A 25,051-nucleotide genomic window follows, 5' to 3' on the forward strand; every position below is an offset into this window, starting at 1 on the left:
AAGAACAAATTCAGATTACAGTTTTGTCAGTATTTATTCACTGAAAAAATCCTAAACTGATATCCTAAAAAAGACAAAATTCCAGCTCTTTGATTTTCACCAATACTTGTGTTCAGACCTTAACAAATACATAAATCCATTCCCTGTACACACACACAAAATCTGTCACACTAGTTTATTTTTCATCCTGTATCCAGAATGAGTTTGTTGTCAGAGCTTGATTCTGAGAACTGAGTCTTTCTTTACTTGGTAGTCAGCTCATGAACTGTAGTTTCCTAGTGTGAACAGTCCTCCACCTTCTACTCAAACACAGTCTATCACTCCCACACTGAACAAACTAATACTTAAACCAAACTACCTTTGAGCTTTAGGTTGCACTCATTTGGTCTTCAGTAAGAGACTATGAGACAAAGTCTTTCATTAGTGCATTCTGGTGAGAGCTCTATGTTTTGCCTGTTATTGGGACATCGTGAAGTGACTCTTGGCTATGTGAAGATGGAATATTTGTACATAACTGTATTGAACAACAGCTGTGGAAACATCAACTTTTGTTTTTAGCTAAGAAAAAAAACTAAAATTGTTTCAGTAATACCTCCAAAAAGAATGCAATGGTTTGAGAGCAAACTGGCATTCCAAGTGATGAAAATCATGTTAGGAGAACATGATTTTCCATAAGATCCTAGTATTCTTGAGTGTCCACAAATTCTTATCCTTCTGACAGTTTCTTTCTCCTACATCCACATTCCCAACTATCACTCCCTTCACCTGTCAGGCAAAGATTACAGCAATTCTACTCCCGTTAAATGCTGAGATTCTTTCTGCAGTTAAAGAACGTGTTCTTACCATGTTCTCACATTGTGAGGTTCTACATATGGATAAGGAATTATTTCCCAATTATCAGTATTTCCTGCAGAACAGGATTTTACTTCGGTTTCTTGATAATATATTCTCTCTAATTCTGCTTTGCAAATTACACTTTAAAAGTTGCTACATATCAGCTATTTCTCATATGCATGCATACTGTAACAGAACAAAATAATCATAATAATCCCCCAAAAGTTTCAAATAAGACCAAAAAGCAAATAACAAAATCTGCTTTCAGATGTACTAACAATTCAGAAATAGCTTCACTATTTTGTTGATGCACACTGGTATAGCATTAAATAGCATATAGTCCAGGAATGAGTCAGAATATAATTTCCTAGCACAATTTTTTCCACTGGTGTATTAGAAGGTTTGCAAAAAACGAATCATCTAGTATACCAAATTTTACCTCATCATATATTTACATTAAATATGACAAAAAATGCATCAGTTAGAAGTCATATCCTTTGCAAACCATTTTAACTTTGAAGACTGTCTCTGATATTACTTGTGATACAATTAGCACCTTCTTTCTCAACAGCCCTAGAAAGAAACTCACGTCATAACACTGTAAGCTCAGAAATGTACAGCTTTATCATAAAAACAAAGTGAAAATAACTCAAGTAGTTTCCTGATTGTGGGATAGTTAGTAGAAGGTGTTATCACACAGCAGTCTTTCCCCCTAGAAACAGTACTTATTTTTGTAAAATTTATAGAAAACTTTACATCTTTGAGACTTCTAACCATCTGTGGAAATTGGCAAGAACTGGCCAATGGTTTAAAAAGTTGTTAGCAGTGGAGGAGTGCAGAATAACACATATACATACATACACAGACAGTATCTATTATTAGATTGAGCTCCTTTTCCTTTACATGCTGCAGCAGTGTACTAATGTCAGAGATATTTAAATAGACATCCCAGACCGTCTTTACTGTCTAAAATTTATCTTAGCTGGACAGAACCCAGAATATGGTATACATCATGTATGAATATTAAACACATAACTAAACTTTAGAATATTATATCTAAAAAAATGGTAAAAGTATCCTCCTGGTGGCAACCTGTAAAGGAAGCATTTATAAGTGAGACGCCTTTTTCTATTTTGGAACTTACAGAAACAATATCTATTAAAACATGTACACAAAGTTAGATTTCTGAAGAAAAACATGAAATCATTCAATACTCAGAATTTCCACTGTGAAGAATGTGTCAAGACTTTTATATCTGTTTATTCTAAATGTCAGTGTGTCCAAATTCAACCTTAAGATGCATCAACTCTGTCTAAAATGAGACTAGAAATATACATACAATGACACTAGGAAGATGCAAAAGATACAACCTGCACTGCAATTAAAATAACTTTATATTGGCATATGAAAATAATTATTAACAAGTAAAATACAAAGGTTACAAGAAACAAAACCACTGCTAACACGAGAGCTAGTTCAGGTGTGTTGTCCTCTCCTTAAAGAAGCTGAAAATAAAGGCCATTATAATTTATCTCAGCTCAGGTATCACCCAAACACTGATACAAGGTTTTTATGGCAGAATGATGCATACTGTGAGTAAGGTATCCATAACCACATTGGCTGAATCAGAACTGAGGTCAGATTTGTTGGATTCATTCCCTTTACTAATAGAACACCCCTCCTGTCTACAGTAAATACTACCTGATGGTTATATGTGCAAAGTGATCAGAGTATCCTAAACAAGGCCAAACTCAATGAAGATTGAGAATGACTAGTACTTAAAACAGTCTGTTACCTATCCAGTAATTAAGACCTGATCATGATCTTTGCTATGCACAAACTGCTTCTAATAAACAACATTTGGAACTGGGACATCCAGAAAATATATATTCAAGTCCGTGCCAAGAAGTTGTACAATCCTGCAAGTTCCACTGGTAGAAGAAATGCTATATGAAATTGTATTTCAGCTACTGCAAAAAGAGTTAAACAGCTGTTATTATCTAAATTACTTTCTTTATTAGGCAATGCACACCCCATAAATTTTACACAGCTAAGTGAGCAAACAGTACATGCTACTTCAAGTGATAATTATGCCTGAGATGTTAGAAGTTTCTCCATTCCAGACTATTTGACTGATTGTTTCCTCTAATAGTGTCTCCGGTGTCTCCTTTAATAGAGGGGAATCACAAAATTCAGCACTAACATATATATATATACATACAGTGTGCATGTATAATATTAGCATATCTATAAAAATAACAAACTTTGTTGTTCTTTAATTGCCAGGACAAATGTAAGATCACAGTGTAAAGGGATTGCCATTTTCCTGTTTCTTGGCAGTAATGTATAGAAACAAATTATATGTACATAGCATCATATTATTGACAGCACCCTTTATAAATATATAAACAGAGCAAACATCACCAGAATGGAATAATTTAAAATTTGTGAAGAACTACAGTATTTGAAGTATGTAACTTACTCCTCATAATTCAAATGTACATAATGATGTGCAATAGTATGTCTAAGATAAATTAGCATTCATAGAGTAAAAAAAGAAAAAAGAAAAGCAACTAATTCTATATAGGTTCATCAGTCATAGACTAACAACTCAGGTTCATAACCACAATACAGCCTTTTCCCAAACTGCTTTAGTCATTAATCACTGCTTATCTCATTTTTTAAGAGATATGGAAAAAGGAAAGCAGTATCTTCAAATAAAATAACTTTATAAAAGGTGTTTTGATATGCCTAGCCTTTAAAATAAAACAAACTAAAGGTTTGTTGGATCCCCAGATTCTGTAGGAGTTCAGTTAGCACAACTTGTCAGGAATTCTAGGTTTAATTAGTACTTGGAAAGGAGACTTCTTTTGCAAATGCCAATTCAGTCATAGTTTGTCTGCTCTCAGTGAGATACTGTTCTTTTTAATAAACTGTCAGCATGACAGGGACATATCTAAAAAACTTGCAGAAATAGCTACTAATGCAGAGTTCACTGAACAAAGAGGATACCCCTCACACTCTAAATGATTTCTAGTTTACTTTTTAATTTTCCACCCCTGAAAACTGATATAATTTGCAAACCTCATCTGCTAGAGAATCTTCCTTCATATTTTTTCATGCAACTGTATTTGTCGTGATCATGAGCTTTTCAGATGAGAAAAAAACTCCAGTCTGTGTGGAATAAAAAAAAAAAAGGGGGGGGGGGGGGGGGGGGGCAAAAAAACCAACAGCAAAGGATATTTAATGTGAAAGATCTTCTGAAAAATCACTTCCTTCCCAGACTGGACACAACACAAATCTCTTTTCCCAAGCATAATGGATGGAGAGAATGGAGAAAAGTGACTTTGAAAAGGTATAAATTAAGCATTTTCATTACAATGTACTCCACTGTCTCATCCCCAGTAGTAATGCAGTACTATACAGTAACATAGCCCTAAGCATATCATTCAATACAAACTCAGTATTTTTTCATAATTCACTGACCCTTCAAGCTTGTCCCTCAATTATTACATGCACAATACATGACCAGAGGCAATAAAACAATGAAACATTTTCTATTAATTAATAAAAACCCAAACAATTAACTTTGCACCATCATCTCAGCTATTTCTCTGAGTATTACAAAGACCTGCAGTTTCTTCCCTGAAGTTACCATCTCTCTAGAAGGACAATTTTCCTCATGCTCCCAGCCCTTGCTAGACCACAGAAAGAAAGCTGAATTCTCCCTCTTCCATTCTCTTCACTTACAATTTCACTCTTCTCTACTTTTTCTCTTCCATTGAGCAGCATTACATTCAACTTCCATCTTAGTATCTATCTAAAGCCAGCCTCCGCTATCTAGTTGATAAATTTCGAAACAAATCTCCAAACTTTCTCTCATGCCATACCTCACATTCACAATTGCTCCATAAACATTAATTCTCGGGTGTAAATCTCTCCTTTACCACCATGATAAAGATGTAATCCTTAAGTATCATACTGACAAACACATTTTATTCTCTGTTAGTCCTGATTCTATCAGCAATCATTTGCTGTTCACACAACCTTGCCAGTGATTTGGTCTCACTCAAATTTTAATTTTAAACTCAAGAGAATTAGAATTTTAAATTTTTAGAACTATGTGCTGGAATTATGACAATAATATCAAAACAAAATGAAAGCATCCACAAGACCCAAATTATTTTTTTAGATTGCATTTTATCTTCATTGCAAAATAAAAGCTAATAAATGAGTCAATGTAGCACACAAAAATGAAAGCATCAAGAAATTCCATGCAAGGCATAATTCATTTTACAAAGTTTCAAGTTTTCAAAAATCTTATTAGCACTACTGTTTATGAATAGTGACACCATAAGTCATATTTCAGTAATTTTACCATAATTCAGTAATTTTAATACTAAGAGGGTGTGAGGCCAAATTTGCTGTAAACTTACTCAGACTTCAAAATTCAGCTAGCATTTTTTTTTATGAAGTCATTATGAGCTGTGTCTTTCACAAACTTTATAAAAATATCTTTTTAGTAAATCCATGAAAGAATATTTACTGAGTGATGGACTCCACAGCATGAAAAACTTAACCAACTGAATGAGTTTAAAATCCTAAATATTGATTTCTCCTGATTTTGAAAACATGGTAACATATGCATGCAGACATTTCTAACCTTATAACTTCCCAAGTAGGCCTACTGGAAAAGGAAGGATAGAAACCTGTAACTTCACATCCCCATCATTGAAACGTGAAAGCACAGCTCAAAGGTACTGACAGAGTCCTTGGAAGACATTATTTGGATTCTCTTTAGATGGCCAGTAGCATCCTGGGTTACATTAGGAAAAGCACCTCTGTCAGTTTTAACCTCAGCACTGCTGAACTTTAGAGGTCCCTTCGACACAAACCACTCTACAAATCTACGATAATTCTATTTCTAGGCAGCCACACACACAGCAACACACAAGTAATTATATTTAAATAGCAAATGCAGTAACATTAGACTATAATGAACCATGACACAAAGCAATTCCAACAAAAACTTTAACAAAAAATTCTATCAGTGCAATACCCAGCCTCATGCATTACCCTTACTATGGCCTGTAGGTGGTATCATAATGCCAATAATATATGAAAGAATAATAAAGGCCATAAAGCAAAAGACAACAAAAAGTTCATTTTTTCTGGGTCAGTTGACTGTCTGTGAGAGTGCAGATGCAAGAGTGTATGAATGCAATTTTTCACACTGTATTTGAGATTTCTTCTATCCCTACTACACCTCTACATGGTTCCAAGTAATAATGAGTCAATGTTTATGAATATGCAATACAGTAAGAGAAAGAGGAAAAACAAAGTTTCTTCAGTTTTATCAGAATCCAGGTAACATTTCTCTGAGCTTTGTTGGTACATGTCAGAAGTCTTTCAAGCCTCACAGATAAGGTTTTAGAAGTGTACATCTGCACAATACTTAATTAATTAGCTCATGCCTTTAGTATAATTCGCCTGTTAAACATTATGGAGCACTTGCAGTGAGACTGATGAACACTACCCCAGCCTAAAAGGAAAAGAACAATCATTCTAATCAGCCTGACTCTTCAGAAGAGAAACTTTCCTAAGGAAAAATACAACCTACAGTCTCAAGAAACCTGACTAGCTGACAGCCTGACTTATGAATTCTCCTCTACATTCTACCAGCTCAAACTCACCCTTGTAGCTCTTCCCCTACCTCTCTAGAAGACATAGATTGCATTTTTATCAGGTGAATATAAAGTCTGATTTACAGTTCAGTCAGAAAGGGTAAGTGATATAACAAAGACAGTATGTCAAATAAAGTGGGCAAGCAGTGAAGATGGCCAGAATTGTAGCTGGATATGTCTAACATTTTTTGTGACTAAACATTCTTTTTAGCGTAAATAAGTCTATAAATTAACATTTCCACATATGAAATTCCATGCAGTTGTTGACATAATTTAATACTACCTCTTATTACTGTACCAAACAAAAACAGCCAATAGGTTCAGAAGTTGCTTTAAGATTCCATGCAAATTCTAGACTGTTGAACTGCATAAAATCTGCACATTTCTGACTTTTCTGATCATGAACATACTCATTTTCAACTAGTTTTACTAGTCAGGATGGACAAGAAAATTCCCTATATTTCCATGACTAACATTTTTAAGCATGTGAATCTACAATAATAGCTTTATGTTCTTACAGTTTTATTATAAAGCCACTTCAAAGCTGACTTGTTTTCCCTTTCCCTCTCAGGGGAAAAAAAAAAAAAAAAAAAGTAAAAAAAGACAACTTGCTTAGGTTATCACTTACAGGCATTCTTGTACAAGTGGACACTTTGAGTTATCACAGCAGTGCAAGTTATGTACTTATTTTCTGTCCTCATATATCTACAGAAACAATGCATCTCAGACACCATTTTGTGGTAAGAACAGATGACGAATGACATGTAATGCCAACACCTTTCCATATGGTATTTGCCAGAAAAAGACATGCTTTATTTATGTGGAAAATATACACAGACTAGACTATTTTCAGCACTGGCGATCAATGGGGCTGAGAAAAGCTACATGCTTTACAGGGTAAATCATAATTAGTAGAAGACCTTGCTGACAATATGTAAGATAATTAGGCAATGAGAAGAATAAAAACTATATTAAAAAAATACAAATTAAGGCATACCAAAAATGAGCTTCAGAAGCAAAAGTCACAAACATACAGTGGTTAACAGAGATGATTCTCAATGTTGGACATATGACTATAATTTGGCACAAGGTGGCCTCAAAGGAAAAAATTCAGATCTTACTTTAAAATGTAGGAGATATCTTTTTAATACAGGATGAAGTAAAAATGTAAAAACACCTAGCAGTTCAAGTACACGTGAAATAAAACCGAAAAATTATTCTTTGCAACAAGTTTTAAACATATGAACGCATCATCACATTTCTGAGAAGATATAAACCAGTACATGTTTTACAGGTTAGGTAACAATATACTAGCAAACCAGATAACTGCTTAAAAGGCAACAAACTGAATCCTTTCCAAACTTCAACTAGTAAATCATCTTGGGATATAAAATGTTTCTCACTCTTCAAAAATGAAGGCAAGGTGCAACTTGAAATGTGTTTCTGTGGCCGTACAGTATGAACCAGTTCGCTGTAATCCGGAAGAGCTTTATTTCTGACATACACTCAAGCAGAGATAGGAAACATCACAAACCATGGCAAGTTACAGTAGTATATGTTGAACATCTGAATAACTTCATTACATATGTGTTGACTGCATTTCTTTCTATATTTAGGTTTGTTTACCTGATGGAGTAAAACTATACAATGAACAAACAGTGCATAAAATTACAGAAGTGTCAACATATGCTACTAGATTGCATCACAGCAGCATGACATCAACAGCTGAGTGCTCAGCTAGGTGCCTGCTGGCTGTCACTAAGGCTCAACTGAAATACACTCAGCTTTGTACACATCAGCTGTTTCCTTTCTTTCATAAAATTAAAATGACCAATAGGAACATTCACAGCTGACATCACTCATAAATAAACCTCAATAAACCATAAGCTATGATCTTTTAATGGAATATTTAAATACTTAGAAAATAAAAGCACAAACAAGTAAGAATCTGCTCTACAGAGGATCATAAAGCTGTAACACTCCAGTAACAATCTCTTACTTTTGTTATCAGTTAGTTACAAAGTAAAGACTATCAGGACTCACCAAAATTCCTTTAATGATATCAGAAAACAATATACAATTTATTTCATAGTGGACTTTGAGTATACTAAGTGAAAGAGCTCCTTTTAAAAATAACATTAATACACTGGCTCTAGATTTGATATTTTTTTTCTGTATGAAGGTGGATAAAGCTATGGACTTTCCATGTACTTCCAGTTCAAATTTCAACCAGCTGAAGTACTCAAAGCAGGCAACACTTCAGAGTGGCAATGGGTCAGTGAAAGAAAGTCATTAGATCTACATCTATGTTTGTATCAGAAAGCATTTTGAGTAAAGCCAGTCATGCAAACCAGAAGCAACACATACTTAACCAATGTAAATACCTGCTAATTTAACTGTATTTTGCAATGAAGATTTTTTCTCCTCAATGTGACTATGGAACTAGGAAATAAAAATACAGCTTTGACTTGCAAATCAAGATGTTGCATTCCACAATATTAGTTCAAATTCCTTGTTTAGAAATATCTAACCAATTTACAATGAAAATAGCCTTTATTTAGTTCCTTAATGAGAACTTATGTAAATCCTAAAGTTACTGCTAGGTGCTAATTACTTGAAAATACAGCTTGAAGACCTCTGAAAAACTGATCACACAACTGGGCTGAATCTCCCAGGCCCAGATTCTCTCTACATTTGTCACCATGCACTGGTCTTTGACTAACCACTTTACAGTGGAGATTACATCTCCTCTTTAAAGGAGATTTGTAAATGGAAAATTATCCTCGTAATACTTAAATATTTAATATCACTTATTAATATACAGTAGGAATCCCACTCGTTTCTTCTGAAATCACCAAGAGGTTGTGCTTAAAAAAAAATGCTTATAACACAAGAAGCGTTTCATACAGTTACCAAGAAATAAGTTGTGTACTGATCTTTTCTTTGGAAAAGATTTGCATAGCAGGTCCTAAGGCCTACTCAAAAATGCTAACTAAAATACTAGAATGTCATGCCAAAGCTTTATTCCTTACGAAATTGGTTATTTTTTTCAGTTATGACTAAAACAACTTAAAACATAACCAGACAAATATTGTAGCGAGTTCCTAAGATAATTACTGAGTATAATGTACTACAAAAAGAATTCTATGTCTGCATAAAATTGCTTCTTTGCAGCAGTGAGCATGCACACTGAGAACAGTTCGTTTTCCTTCTTTACTTCCTTTGAATCCCTACTTGCTGTTACAGATACAGTATATAATGACATAATTGGTAAATATTCCCTAGGTTATTAGTTTAAGATTGAGATATTTCTCTTTTTTTATTCTTCATACAGCATCAAATTTCAAGAATTTGGGGAATTTGATTTTCCTCCAGTGCTAGCCTTAATCAATAATTTTTTTTTTCTTTAAAATATACTGCACCCCTAGAATATTGAAATGTACCAAGTACAAACTAAGTCCTAGTTCAAGTGCTAGTAAAATGAGTTACATTTCTTCTTTATGAACACTTTGACCAAGCAATGATGTCCGAGGAATTTAGTATTTGTTTAAGCTCTGGAAGCTTCTACAGAAATGTAAAAACCTCTCTCTCAGTTCCAAATATTCAGGCATGTTTTGCCACATGCCTTTACATCCTCTTAATGGTCACTGGAAAGCATTTTTTTTCCATTGCTAATATTTGTATATAAGTTCTTAAACCAACCTACGTGAAGTCTGTTACCTTTGAAAACTCTAGAAAGCATGCTGGAAATCCCTACTTGTGGTAACCTCTAATTGCTTCAAACCCAAGCCAGGGCAACATACTCAGCAAATCAAGGACTTTTTATGTTTTGTTTTGTTTATGCTTTTTTAATTACAAAAAAAAAAAAACCTTACATTAAAAGTGATTTGAGTGTCCTTGTAAAATAATTAAATAAATAAATGTTTAACCTGCTTTGACACAGCTAAATCTGAACTAGATCCAGCTGAGTTGCTTTAGGTTCTTGCTATATGCTAGGTTGCACTCTCCAGAGAAAACTCTGTCATGGTGGAGCGCTGCTAGTTTTCACAGCCAAATTCCACTTTGGAGTTAGACCCAACAGACCTAATTTCTTTCCCTTAATGCACTCTTCAAAATAGCTTTTAACCTATCCAGAAGACATTTTTGACATCTTGAAATTTTTCACCGTTTGGCATTAAGCATTGTTTCCCCTCTTCAGATGTTACTTTGTCAGACAAGGTTAGCCTACAATAGCAATCAGCCACCTCAGGACCTGGGATAATAGAAAGTGGGAAAAACCTTCTGAAGATATAATGACAAAAAGATGTCCCAGGGGAAAAAAATAATCAAAGATTTTCGTATTATTTTTCCAAGAGTTTAGTTACTAAACCACCTATACCTCAAAAACCATCCATTTGAGAAGAAAATATGACCTTACACTCTGTGTGCCTTTTATCTTGGTCATGCTTTGTGGATACTTTTATTAGATTTAACAACTGAACCTTCCCATTTCATGTCAAATATGTCACATATATTGTAAGGAAAGAAGCAACAGTATCATGACTTAGATACTCTTTCAGCCTTTGCCGCCTATGTGCCAGCAGGTTACCCCATTCTGATTCTCCGCACGTTCATTTGGATGCCCAGCTTTACAGACCCAGCTGTCCCTCCACTGGAATGGAATTAGTCATAGTATAGGAAATTAAGTATCTGTGAAAGAGATCAGAGCCTAAATCTTCCTCCCTTTGGAATTTTCAGTAAGGCTCTAGCACTAGACAAACACACTCAGTAACCACTTCGAGATTTTCTTTTTAAAGATTTCCCTGTTAGGAAACTTAATGTGATGTGTATATTAAACTTTCAGTGATTACAGTGACTGCAAAATATTTGTGTTGTGAAAAACTGTAAACTAAGTAAAAACAAGAAGTGCTGGAGCTAACTAAGGTGAGGAATTGGTCTGATCCAGTAAAGAATTCTCCTACAATTTCATCAGTTCCAAGTAATTATCAGCATCTACTCACAAAATGAAAGAAACCAGAACAGTCTCTCTAAACAGTCTAATATGTAGGTTGTAACCCTTGTTTTTCCTTAAATAACTTGACTGCTACATCGAGCTACAAAACCATGTTGATTACATTGTTTAATGAGTCGACTCCAGGCCTATTAGAACATGGGAACCATGTACAGGAGCTTTTTACTCCTCTTTGGATCTATAGCAAATCATTAGATATATGAAGAATGTAAATAAAAGGGCTCTTATTAAAAATTAAAAAAAAAATAGGAATCTAGTGAGATATGAACAGTGCAGAGCCTGTGTCTTTTCACGTGGTTGCTTTTCTGGGAGTTTACCAGAAAGTACTTAAGTGAGCACATATAACCCCACAGACGCATGCAAACATACATCCATCTAAATTTACACTCTTGACTTCCAAAGCAAGTTTGCATTTCAGAAAGGTATGCCAAAGAACATTTAGCCATATTGCCACTACAACAGTACTGGAAACAACTGTGATCAATGCCTCAAAACATCCACTGTAACATTTGGCTGAAAGATTTTTGAGAAGAAAAATAAATAAATCCTTAGACACAATGGACATTTCAACAACTGTACTACGTGCAGACCTAATCATGACTTTTGACAGTAACAACAAGGGCCTTCAGGTACTAGGAAATACTTGAAAGAATTCCAAAAATTGCCAGGAGAAAGATTTCTGCTCATGTTCACAACTTATTTCTGGGTTATACTCTGTACAATAGTTTTGCCTTCACTGATGTTGCATCAGGCAGTAATCAGCAAAATTTCTGGCTCATTATCTTCAGAGTTAATTTCAGTGGGTACTGCTTAATGAGCAGTGTTCATTCCCCCCATTCTTTAAGTTAAAATTGAGCATTTAAAATAAAAACTAATCTCACACTGAGACATCCCTGACAGCTCTCTCAAAGGATAAAAATCTATTGTTAAGATTTGGAAAACTTGCATTTCAGGCCAATCACAATAAGAAAAGAGGGAAGAAAAAAGAAAGTCTAGAAAAAAATAAAAATAAAAATATAATAAAATCAATGGCATATCTTGATAGTTTTCCATCCATCTTTTCACACTTGTAACACTACCGAGTTCTTACTAGGTATCTTTCTGGCTGACAGGGAGTTAAGTGAAAAAGTTACCATCCATGGTCTGTCCCAGTTGCTCATTAACATCATCTTTCTTTGCATGTTGCTGCCTCCACAGATCCATTACCTTACTACATGCATACCTATTCCTAGTGCCAGCCAAAATGTCTAGTATCACATTGAACTTGGTTTTTAAATGCAGGTTATTAATATTAAATAATAATATTAAATCAGGTTAAGGAGAGGCAACAGGTGCAACTCTACTGTCAGACACGAGGACATTGTAATTTATTGCAAGATGTGGTGAAGAGCAGCTGAGGTAGGCTTGCAGCTGTAAGCTTTTCAACATGCTCAGCTGCAACCAAGATGGCATCTCTGGTCACAGCCTTAAAGTTTTGCAAGATGAGAGGAAGAAGTGGCATAATACCACAAACACAACAATGATCTTTATTAGAGATTGACTATGGCTTTAAGACAAAACTTTGTCCCTCAGAACTTAAGAAAAGAACAAAACTCGGTAGTTTTCTATGTTATCTGACATTTATGGAATACCCAAGACATTAAAAATACTAAACCAGAAGAATTCTCACAGGACAGGTGTGGGCACTTAATGAAACTATATTCTTACAAGGCAAGATGTATTCTGTGAGTGGTCAGATTCATACAAGGAAGTAGCTGAAACAAAGCTCTTACCAAACCCAGTAGTATTTAGAATTTGCTACACAACCAAGAGAAGAGAGGGTTCCTTAAGGAGATGGTCCAGGCAATTTTACCTTGGGGCTTCCAAATTCTTCCCCTTCTTTGGCCATCTTACAGCTACAACAGCCTACTCCAGTGCTGCTGAGCTAGACACATGGTAAAGCCTGTGTCTAAGAGTCCATTTGTTGCCAACTCCCACAAACCCAGTGGTGAAAATCAGGTAGTGGTTTAGCCCGTTTGGATGAGTACCTAACCAAGACCAACTAGTCAATTCAAGTAAATATCGCCACAAGAAGCAGATAAATACAAATAAAGCAAATAAATAGCTATACAAGAAGCAAAAATTGTTCTGCTGCAATGAGTAAAGAAACACTGAATTCACTTTGTTTTCTCAACTCCAGACCATTGCTCTACCCAGCAGATTGTATCTCTCCTCTCCGCTTATTTCAAATAAAATTCATGTTCTGCTCATTTCACAACACCTACAAAAAAAAAAAAAAAAAAAAGAGGATTTTACAGAGATACCACAGGATGCAATTGTTTAATAAAGTTCCTTTTCTGTAACTGGATTAGGAGGTGTTTGCAGGCCTGGTTCTATATAGGAGATCATAAATTTCAGAAGGGAATATCAAAGGCATTTACCAAACCACATCACTGCAATGCTAACTCTGCATCTTTAACCCTTCAAATTATAAAAAACACAGGTAGTCACTAATAAAAACCAGAGACATGCTATTTTTTCTTTCTCCACTGTCAGTAATCAGTAATAAATTCAAATATATGACCCATTGTTTTCATGGAAAAGAAAGAAAAAGAGTGAAGTATTTACTTCCATAATTTGTCAGGACAGAACACCCTCTAATTTGATTTGTATGCCAGAAGAAAAATCCAAGTTACCCTCCCAATAAAAATAAAATAATAAAAAAAAGAAAAAGAAAAAGAAAAAAGAAAAATAAAATAAAATAAAATAAAATAAAATAAAATAAAATAAAATAAAATAAAATAAAATAAAATAAAATAAAATAAAATAAAATAAAATAAAATAAAAGGAGGGGTGAAGGGGGTCTAGAAGACACTGAAATAACAAATGATACAGTATTCTTTCTGCTTTTAAGAAAAAGAAACATTTGACTATTTTCAAGCAGCTGGCCAGAGCTGGCAGTTGACCTCAGTTATGACTCCATCAGGTGCCATGGGACATATTCAACACTGTTTGAGAGAAGATGAAAAACAGTAGTCCATGCAAATCATAAAAGAAATTAATTTCACTAAACTGACACCAAGCATTTCCCGGCTAAGAATACATCTCACATTCCTGATAAAGAAAATTTAAAACATTAAAACTCAATGAAGAAGTCAACTTAGCACAACAATTAAAAAGTACCGTGGTTTTAAAAACACACTCCTGCAGAACTGAAAGCAGACAAACAAATAATATGGTATTATCCTTCCCAAAAAGGATCACAAGCAATCAAAAAGATGGTGTCTTTGTTAACGTAACGTACACATTGTTTTCTGTGTACATCTGCAAGAGACCTATTTTTCCACGCCACTTAGCACATGCTATGGGGATATAATATTAAGGTTGTTTGAGATTTCTCCCAAGGTTACACATTGCACTATGCATGTAGCATTTACTTAGGATTATCAAATGCAGCTGCATCAGATATTAGGAAAACATTAAACATACCCAGAAGTGAAGCAGCATACTCAGTCCTTCAGGGTGGCTGCCTCTTCCTTTTGCTTAATGCCAGCTAGGCCCCAACTCACTGAGAAAATTACTACAGAATAATATTTACTTATAGGCCATGCTGTAAGTTAATGTCCTCAAGTGTCCTGGCACGCAGCGTGATTTCTTTTAAATTCAGGGAAATCAGAAGGAGGACTTTAAATTCTCTTCTACTAATTAAGAGGGTTATCTTGTATTAAGGTATTTTGTTAAGCACGTAAATAAGCGTTTTCTCATCGTTACTTTCTAGAATGTTCTGTTTTGTTCATCTGAATTATTTCACTGCGTGGGGCTTCTCGTTCCTTCCTTCAGATACTGCTACTGCCAAACAGATCTTTGGTCTTCTTGGTAAACAGACTCCATTTTCTGTATCTTGACCCAAAACGCATAAACATTTTGTTTCGCCCTCATAGGTTCATCATCTCCTCTGGCTTTAAGGACTTCAAATGCTATAAATCAATTGTGCTTTTGACATGAGGATAAGCAAGCACTACTTATCCTTCTTATGCCTCCAATTCTTAAAATTTCTGTTGAATAATGCTCTCACCTCCCCACAAATGCTCCTAACTCTCTACAGAAATATGTATCTCTGGAAAAAGAGGACTTGACTTCATAGTCAGTGCAAGAAAAAAAATGTATCCTCCAAGACCAAGGCATTTAACCTGTTTTAGGAACTTCAGGAGGACAGTTTTCTGTTCTGACAATTTCTCTTCCCCTGCGAAAACAGCAAAGGGAGCCTGTTTGACTGTCTCATTCTAATTTGGTTTCAACAATTACTAGAGTTTGGATAGGACATTCACATCCAAGATGACTAGAAATGAGCACAACCCATATTATATTGTCACACCAAGTACTTTTTTTTGTTTTGTGAAGTGACAAAAAATTGAAGGGTGTAAAACAACTTCAATCATTTTGTCCACCTCATTGTCCAAATGATTCTGTGAATTTACTCACATATTTTTTGAGATTGTTTTTTTCCTATTTTTTCTTCATACCTCATTACTGCTATTTCAGAATAAAATTTGTGGGTACTTTCTAATATGAACAGAACTTCATATTGTATCTTACTGTCCCTATTACAGAAGTTTTCCTTTGAAAATAGCTTTATTGTACATGTACAGCTTTCAAATAAGAAAAAAGAATATTTATTAGATTCTGTGCCTTCCCATGTCAAGACTACTAATGAAGCATATTGCTAAAGATTTAGACTTATATTTTATACCTGTGAAATTACTACATAACTCCACAGAACTCATCACATCGTTATTTTTGAAAATAGCAAACGATAAAGTAAAAACTTACTGTAAATAGGATTGCTGACCAGAAAAAAAAAAAATAATAACAGAGGCAAAATTTAGGTTGAAAGGAACTTTCATGATCCTCCTCTTGTTTTGGGGGACTGCAAAATGGTCCAATTTCAGGTGCTGAAACAGAAGAGGGATATACCTTGTACTGCCCTGACAGCTGTGCCAGGCCAGCAGGAAGGGAGCTATCAGTGCTGCCAAGGCAGCTCTGCTGCCTCGTCTGTAATTCACTGCCCTCCAGATCTCCACGTCCTTTTCCACAGGACTGCCAGCATCTAGGGTCATGCCAAAGCAGATGCAGGACTTGGATTGAGCTGTGTATGGGTGAACAGTATTCAAATGGAGTTTTAAGACAGACAGTCCTGTCCTAAGAAACTTAAACCTAAAACAGATGAGACAAGTAGATGCGGCAGGATGAAAAATAACTGTTCAAAAAAGGTGAGTAATTAAAAATGAGGACAGCTAGAAATTTTGAACAGGTTTCTGAGGGAGTATGAAGCCAAATGCAAATTTGAGAACTCCTTCTCAAGGTGTGGGAAAGATAACTGACAGACACTAATCCAGAAATGGGTGATAGAGATAAATAAAGCAATAGCATTAGAGGGATACCTGGCCATAAGGCATAAGGATAGAAGAAAGATTAAAACAGAATAAAATTATGTACAACCTTAGTCACGTAGCTCACCTCTTCATTCAGTTTTTTTTTTTTTAACCTTCATTTCTGAGATATCAATTAGGCAACATCAAAGATACCACAATCCACATAAAGTATAAAAAGGTCTTCAAAAGGAAAAGCAGTACTGCAGCCTGTCGGAGCTACCTGACAAAGAAGAGTTCGATAATCCTCTACTGCACTTGAGCAACAAGGAATGAGAAGTATAACCTTAAAATATAAGTAATGGAAAGAAATAGGTATGTGCCTGAAAGGAAATCATAAATTCATCACGCTAGGCTTTCAAAGACAAACTTTAAACAAAATGGAGGTAGCTGAAAATACCTATTCATTTTGCTTGTGAGAAAAACGAATTTCTCATGCCTTCAGGCAGTAGAGAATTATGTGCTCTTTTGAACTGAAAAAGTGCAAACTGTAGAGGATCAGACTGAATAAATGTTAAGATGCCAGTCTGACAGGGCCTTTGGGAATCTACTCAATAACAATATTTTTGAGATGTCTCACACAGGAATGGTGTATTTGTTATAGTTACTTACACCTCACAGAGTAAGCTAATAATAATGAAAGACTGTTTATGCATGAAGGAACAGAGATGGACACAAAGGAAGTACCTGCATGAGAACACATAACAGGTATGAAAGTCACTTTAAGGTAAGATGAAAAAGAAAAAGAAAAAAAAAAATGGTAACTGAACCATATTGTAAAAAAGATCAGTATTTTCCACTTAGTATCTTTCAAGTGTTGAAAAATTAGTCTGGTTAGTAGGGCTTTTTCCCTCAATTTATGCAAAAAAACTTGAAATGCAAGACTCATTGAGTCCTCATTGCAAGAAGCCACCTTCTTATCATGAAAAGACAGAGACAAGTAATTGGATGAAGGATTGGTTTCCTACATCTGTAAAGATAATTCCATTTATGGAATTATTATGGCTGTTGCAGATCAGACAAGGGTGGTATCCAACATCCGCAAATGAGATTTACACATCTAAAAAAGACTTCTTGAGGAAGCTCTGGTGTCAGCTCTGCTGCAAAGACCCCTGCTTACTGGAGTAGGATAATAATGGTAGCTGTGGAAAAGTCATAAAAAAGGTCAGTGTGATAGAAAAACAGAATATCCCAGGTTGAAAGGGACCCACAAGGATCATTGAGTCCAACTCCTGGCTCCACCCAGCACCACCCAATGGTATGCTGCTGTCACCACTTCCCTGTGGAGCCTGTTCCCATGCCCAACCTCCCTCTCAGGCAAGAACCTTTACCTAACACCCAGCCTGAACCTCCACTGACATAGCTTCATGCCATTAGTGATGAGAAGGTTAATATCAACAAACCTCATCTCCATTGCAAAACTTCTTCCTGCTTTATTGGCAGAGTGCCAATAGAAAATGGAGGCCCTTGGCCTAAACAGAGTACCTCTCAGGGTGTGCTTCACTTTGGTATGCAAACGTGTTTTGCCTTGGTAAGCCAAAACTAAATGTACGATAGCTACAATTTGCAAGATCTAGTGTATTGCTCATAACATCCTAAAATAATTTATAAACACTGATTATTGGGTCTAAGCCTGTAATCCATCTCAGGAGTAAGATACCCTCTGCATAAATAGCTTACAGTATATAAAATAAAGCTGCTTACAGCATATACTGATTGATAAAACATGTACAAAAGGCCAACATAAGACCATATAACGTCTAAGGTCAAATTAAGTTCCACATTAGCTTCCACTCCTTTCTAACTCAAACCAGGGGGGGAGAAAAAAAATCAATTTCATTATGTGGCCAACTATAAAACTAACTATACATTCTTATAAAAAGACAAGGAGGCATAAAGGAGCTGAATAATTGACACCTTTTCTACAATAACCTGCAATAAGACTTCAAGAGCGGGAAAAAAAATCAGGCCTAACCATGTTCTTTTCTCATATCACACTCAAAAGAAAGGTTTAAATCTCTTTCTTAAATGACACACTTTAACTTCTTTATTGAATTCTTTATTTCATATCTTTCATCCATTTCTGTCTGCTTTTTTTTAAGCATTTGCTAAAATTACTCAGCCAAATGGTACCTGAGGTATACAAAACTTCTTTTCATTGGCATGAGATATATGGGAGAGAGAAGCTTAAAAGGACAATCATTATGTGGAGTCCATAAGCTAAGTTTTTCTGCAGACAAAATATGTTCAGCACAGTTATAGCAAGGATGGAGCAAAACTGGATTAAAACTATCAATTTAAAGTGTGTTTCTGCAACTAATCAAAGGCTATCTTCGTTCCAAATATAATGTTCTCTAACGCCTGGTATATTAGGGGCTTCACCAAAATGGAAAAAAGAACTTGGACCTCTAATGCACCTACAGCTAAAACAGAGACAGAAGTGAAAATGTAGAGTGCACAGTAGTTAATAATCATTGAAAAGTATAAAAACGTAAGACAAAACCATAGAGAGCTTGAAGACAAAAACTCAGCAAGACCAATGATTGCCGCATCATAGGCAGCAATGAAGGCCAAAGCTTCCCCACTTGAGTGATAACTGTCGAGTGTGCAGGGTCTCAGAAGGACTCCACATCCCCATTGCATCCCCCATTGCAATGCTCTGCCTAGGAGCAGGTAAGCCTTACCTATGTACTGCTTGTATCAGCCAATAAATAACTGCTGAGTACTTATAAATCCAATAAAATCCTGTTTGCAAGTCTCTGTTGATGGTAAAGTATTCAATAAAAGTGACACGGTAGAAGAAGGGTTATAGAAAGTAAAAATACAGTTTGATTAACTATCTATCAGTTTCAATTTACTAATAATGCAGTTTTTAAAATAAGAAAGTGAAGATGGCCTTTGGGTTTCATAAAGGATAAACAACTTTGCCACACAGGAAAAATCAGTTCATATTTTAAGTTTGAATGTCGATAAAAAATTTTCCAAAAACATTTAGCCTTGTTTTGAAGCTGCTTGCGTGGCAACATCAGGAGACCATAGAGAAGAGCAGGGTTTACTTTTAGGGATAATGCTCTATGTGGACATTCCAGGAACCTCATTATCAAAGGCTTTGGTGTCACATCAAGATCACCAGCAATCAACGAAGATTCTCCAGGCTGACCACCTAAAGACAACATAGACAAATCAAACCTTATGGCATTCAGTTGCTTGTTCTGTTTTTCCTGAACAAGGTGATGCCACAATGTCCAGGATCCTCCATAGACAAAAGCTGGTTTTATTTAAGAGTTCCTCTATTTACTTTATAGATATCATAAACATTCTTTAATGCTTATTAATATTTTTCAAAAGACATAAACCTGATTGTTGAAACTGCAGGTCTGGAGGGAGTCGCATACCAAATCACATTAATTTATGAGCTTTAATTTTAATGAATAAATTAAAGTCCTGAACAAAATAGTTGCAAGATGTTCTTTAATACAAGGGTAGTATGATAAATGCACTCCCCTTTCACCTGGCTTGCAATACAAATACAAAGCACTAGAAACATCCATGTTTGGGGGCTTTTACAGAGTTAAGAAAAATATTATCCTGTTTATAAAAACAAATTTACAGCTATATATTGCAAGTAAGTATGTTCTCACACGTCCTAGAGTGTGTAACACATCCATTAAAATGAGCCACGTGAACAGGAACAATCTTGAGTTTTGCTCTGCAGGGGAGTCACAACACTCATTAAAATATAATAAGCTCCACAATGAATAGAGCAAGTGCTCATTATAACGTAATGAGTACTAATTATCACACAATGGTCCTGTGGAGTAAACTCGTTGCATTTCAAGAATGTGATACCTTTTTTGTTTAAACATAAATGGGAGCCTCTTCAGTCTCAGTTCAGAACAAGGAAACAGAGAGGCTCTTCACGTGACATAGTATATCCAACCAAACACACTACAGTAATGTAGCAACACAAGCCAAACCAACTTCAGTAGCACAGCAGGCATTAATAGCTTTTGGAAATCAGTCCTCACCCAACTTTATATAGTCTGAAACAGCTCAGGCTCATTAGTCTTCAAGTCACAATGCAAGGCTTATGAAGGCAACAAAGCTCTTCCTGCTGGGATTGCCTGAGAGGTATTTACAAACCTCCTGAATAAGCTTCTATCTAGAAGGCTACTTTTCAAAGGCATGTAAAAATGAACATCCCTCCGGTCAGCTTTTCCATTCATCTGCCACATGGTCAAAGAAAATTTACCTAAATAAGGAGGCCCTGTCTGTCTTTCCCCACATCCAGCTTGCTGCTCCTCCCATTTTCACTGCATTAGATATGGAATTTGTCAAACTGTCATATAAAATGATTCAGTTCTCTAATCTGGCAGAAAATGAACACAGAAAAAAATATACATATACAAAATTCAGCAACTTGTTGGCTGAGTCATCTCACATAAATTCTCCTTTATGTCCTCCATGCTCTCGGGGGCCTACTTCTTCCCTAACACACATCCATCTACTGGCCCATCCTCAAGAGGCCAAGAGGTCTTCCACATTGTGTTCTTCACTCCCAGCATAAGCATGGTTGGTATTAGAACGCTGCAGTCATTTGAGCTTGATTTCAGAAAAGGGGAGGCCTTCTCCAGGCCTATATTCATAAAAGAGGATTGTTCCCTCTCAACCCAGAACACTTCTGTCCCAGCTGCAAGCCAAGACCCACAGCACCCTGGCGGTCTTGGGACCTGCTCCCCAGACACAACCCACACCCTTAGCCCCCTCAGCCAATACCCAGGAAGAGGCCACTGCTGCTCAATGGCCACCTCACCTGCCCAGGGAAGGCCTACCACACGCACCGCCTCCTGGAGCAGCCCTGGGGCATGCTGTGAACCTTACCTGTACGATAGCTGGTTTGAGAATATGCAGGATAACAAATAAATCCAGTTTGTGTAGCAAACACTGCATCTAGTATGAATCAACTATAGTACTGTGAATACTTTATGGACTTCACTTGACGCTGAAAGAAGCTCAACAGGCTAGAAATGTTGAGCACCACTTGAAAATATATATTTGCTTGTGGATTGTCTTACTGCTTCCCAAAACCACTTAGAAGGGCTTCTAATGAAAAGCTACACTGGGTTTCAAAGTGTTCATTGAAAACAAATGAGTATAAGAACAAACCCTGTATTTCTTTAGCAGTTTTCTAAAAGCTAGAAGGTGGCTCACAGTTTAATTTATGTGGACGACAATTTAAAACAGAGGAAAAAAAAAAAGAAAAAGACAACTGATGTCAATGCAGAAGATACAATGTTAACTGAACTGGTTATTTTACACCTTCTGCCATGCAATTACAAAAATATTTAAGATCTCTCTAGGCTGAATAGGCAAGATAGTAACTCTAAGCTCAAATTCCCTAATATGAATGCAAGAAATCATGCTTAAATGAATGGCAAATATGTAACAAATCTTCTTCATCAGCAAAGTATGCGAAAATTGCATATAATAAATGATGTTTAGCTTTTTTATGACTCCAGTAAGAAGGCTTATTATTTATTAGAAAGAACAAAATGTGAAACATAAAAGAAATAGTGATTGAGGACTGTAATCCACATGTAAATTAGCTTACTTTTTATTTTTAAATATTGGCAGTTCCCATAGGCAGTTAATAGCTGCCATGCTACGATGCTGCTCATATGCCCTAGTTTTATTTCACCTCTCCTGAAAGCCAAGATTTTATACTTAGACGAGTCAGCAGTTCCCTGGTGCTAATACTATATATCAGCATTAAAAATACCTTCTTACAGTCAAATGAAATCTTTTTCACCAGTGAGCAAACTAAAGGAACTACTTCCCTTTTAGCCTTTTTTCTTTCAAATATACACAAACACCCTCAGCATTAATAGCAATGATTTTCCTGTCCTGTCACTATTAAAGTTGTTGCTAATTGTAGGAAGGTTCTCTGCTAAAGGAACACTTGTAATTTACAAATACTATAGGATTCAGTAAGAAAGGGTCTCAGAGATGGTTTTGAATATATCAAATGCATGCCAGACTACTATGGAGATGGTCTCTTATGTCACTAATTTATTTTTTTTAGATATCTGTCACTGAGTACCACTAACAGAACAACATGACAAAGCTTGACCAAATCCTAGCCAGAAATACAAGCCTGAGAAACCCACTACCCCAATTCCAAATGTCAACTTAAGCCTCATTCAACAACTGCCCTAGAAACTATACTTACAAAGAAAAGACAGAACAAAAATATTTCATCTGGGCAAGGTATAATTATTGATAGCAAAAGGCACTTGATAGTTTCTTGGACTAAAAGATTTTCATTCACAGCTCTCCCACCCAATAGGAGTAAGACGTGAATTAAACATAATTCAAATCCAAATGTATAATTAACTTTTATAGAAAATATATTAGTCACTAGGTTAAATAATCTAATCAGAGAATATTATTCAAAATAAATCATTTAATGTAATTACAGAAACGTACAGTCCCATCTGTGAAAATAAGCAGACAGGTCAATGAATAGCTCATTGTACATGATGTGATCAGTAACTTTTACGTGTTTTTAACAGTATCAAGGGTTTTTTCTTCTTCTTCTCTTTTTCAATAATAAAATAAAATAAAATAATTTCCATTCCTTTGTATCCTCCCAAAAAGTATGTGTTTGTATGTACATCCATACATGAACCTGTAACTGCGTCTGTAAGGTCTCAACGAGTACTGATTATGAAACAGCACAACGCATAACGCACCATGAAATACCAAAAAAGAGACTCAACAAAACAGGAGTTGGTTGTTTCCAACTGAAATACCACAAGAGGAGAAGACATGCTGGGCAGCATTTACACCATCTACATCTAGGTACCTACTTGAGCTCAAGCTACCTATATCAGCAGGGAGAGGCAGGCTTCTCCACAGAAAGTTCGAACATCCAAGCAGAAGACCCCACCACAGACCATGAAGAACCTGAAGGTGGACAATTTGTGATGTCCAGTTCACAGCCACTCAGCAAAGGGGGAACAGGATGGGGACGTGGCAGACCCAAGTCCCGCTGCTGGCAGGCTTCCTAGGGAACTGCGTGCCCTTCTGTCGGCCTCACTTCTCCCACTTGCTACATCAAGGCAATGTGACTCCAGGAAAGCACCTTAAGGGTCTGGTCTTACTGACTGCGCAGTACTTCACATTCAGATAACTTTGCTGTATGTAACTGTGTATGGATATGCCAATTTTTACGGGTGCCAAACAAAACTCTGTTCCATATTACAAACTGCCCAGCTTTGGAGTTTCCAAATAAAACTGGCCAACTAGTCCCTTATTACTTAAACTACCATCATAAAACACTGTCTTGACTCTCATTTCTTCTAGTTGCCTCACTAGTTTACAGGTTCTACACCAACGACAGTGGGTTTTAAAAGGAGACTATTTCAACACAGACCAAAAAAATCTCACCAACCACTACAGTCCTATACTCAAAACACAGCCAGAACCTGAGCTAGACTGAGTATTTTTACATGAGACTGCACAAACATCCTTTAAAAACTGACCATGTAAGCACTGACAAAATTATATTGAAACCTAGGCAAGGTGGAGTTGGGATGGAAAATATGTCTGTGACCTAAATATATTCTACCTTGCAAGAATATTTATTTCAAAGAAGCAAGCAGGTTAATAAAGAGTGAGTAGTCAACCTTTTAATTTTAAAATAACACACTGTCTTTTATATGATAATAAGCCCAGCCTTAACTCTGCCCAGGTTTGAAGTAATTCCACAGGAAAAAAAAATAATATATATTTATATATATATAAATGGTAAATCTCAATAATGCAAAATAGCCATTTTTACAAACCTCAGGCAACAGTTAAATATATTTTCAGTATACAAGAACTGCAGATGTGAAAACACCATTAAATTGCTTACCTGTTACTTACAGAGAGGAAAAAAAAAAAAAAAAAAAAACAGTGGTACATTGTTTAAAGCATCTCAACATCAGTAGCTTGTCTCCTGTTCTTGGAGAAAATAAATAAATAAATAAATAAATAAATAAATAAAAATCTTGTTCTGCTAGCCTTCCTTCTCCCTTAAGGGAGACATGACTTTTTGGCTCTCACTTGAT

General features: G+C 35.8%; 1 protein-coding gene across 8 annotated transcripts in view; it reads right to left on the reverse strand.

The window, feature by feature from the left end:
* Window positions 1–25,051, reverse strand: part of CDH18 (cadherin 18) — a 564,404-nt gene that overhangs the window by 237,859 nt on the left and 301,494 nt on the right. For all 8 annotated transcript variants that reach the window (XM_066992492.1, XM_066992489.1, XM_066992490.1 and 5 more), the window contains one exon: window positions 13,690–13,789. The gene's annotated coding sequence lies outside the window, so the exon portion shown is untranslated. The remainder of the gene's footprint in view (window positions 1–13,689; window positions 13,790–25,051) is intronic.

Source organism: Anser cygnoides, chromosome 2 (assembly GCF_040182565.1).
Source record: "Anser cygnoides isolate HZ-2024a breed goose chromosome 2, Taihu_goose_T2T_genome, whole genome shotgun sequence".
NCBI classification, from domain to species: domain Eukaryota; kingdom Metazoa; phylum Chordata; class Aves; order Anseriformes; family Anatidae; genus Anser; species Anser cygnoides.